The sequence below is a fragment of the Galeopterus variegatus genome, unplaced genomic scaffold (genome assembly GCF_000696425.1).
Source record: "Galeopterus variegatus unplaced genomic scaffold, G_variegatus-3.0.2 Scaffold5447, whole genome shotgun sequence".
Classification (NCBI taxonomy): Eukaryota; Metazoa; Chordata; class Mammalia; order Dermoptera; family Cynocephalidae; genus Galeopterus; species Galeopterus variegatus.
In genome coordinates, this window is record NW_007731558.1 from 36483 (window position 1) to 37272 (window position 790).

Below are 790 nucleotides of genomic sequence, written 5' to 3' on the forward strand. Positions count from 1 at the left end.
AAAATCAAGAGTAACACTTTAGCTTAATAAAGGGATCTAAAAATCGCTCACATAAATGTGAGAAATGGTGATCAACTCATCATCACCAAATGAATTTAAAAGATAACAGCTTTTCATGAAAATATTCAAAGACTTTGATATTTTGTAATCTAATGTGAAATGAAAGCAGAAGGAATATATCATTTATAACATGGCCTCAACTGTTGAAAAACATACATATGCATATAGACAAAATACTGAAACAAATATATTTTGAATGAAACAACTGCCTTTTAATGACAAGGAAAAATAGGGCAAAAGATGAAACCAGGATTTCAGAGATAGTGGCTTCTGCTAACCACTGGAAAGAAAGGCAAGAAAGCCTTGTCATTTAGCTTCAGAAGGTCAAGGATGAAGTAACAACACTATCAAAGATCTGGAAATACTTATTTTTATAATTCAAGCAGCAAACAACCTCAATGTTTTTCCTTTGCTTTCTCAGTTTATAAGGTTAGAGCATAAGGTTTGCACTGAGTGAACATGCAATTATCTTACAATCCATAACCTATAAAAGATCAGTTTCTAATCTTGATGTTTTTCTTAAGATTCTAATAAATAGGAAAGATGTAGAGTAGTTTCATGCTCTATCAACACTTTCTACTCAGAAACCAATCTCTGCTTCAGAGCAGACAATTCACCCAAGATATTACACAATTACTTTGCAAAACACTGAATTCAAGATGTTAGATCTATGTTTTTGCTGAAGAATCACACTCAAGTCAAGCCCAAGATTAAACTGATGAAAAAATTA

At 31.8% G+C, this 790-nt stretch overlaps 1 protein-coding gene across 1 annotated transcript in view; it reads right to left on the reverse strand.

Annotated features, from left to right (window-relative positions):
- Positions 1–790, reverse strand: part of PSMA2 (proteasome (prosome, macropain) subunit, alpha type, 2) — a 13715-nt gene that overhangs the window by 3223 nt on the left and 9702 nt on the right. The window lies entirely within an intron of this gene.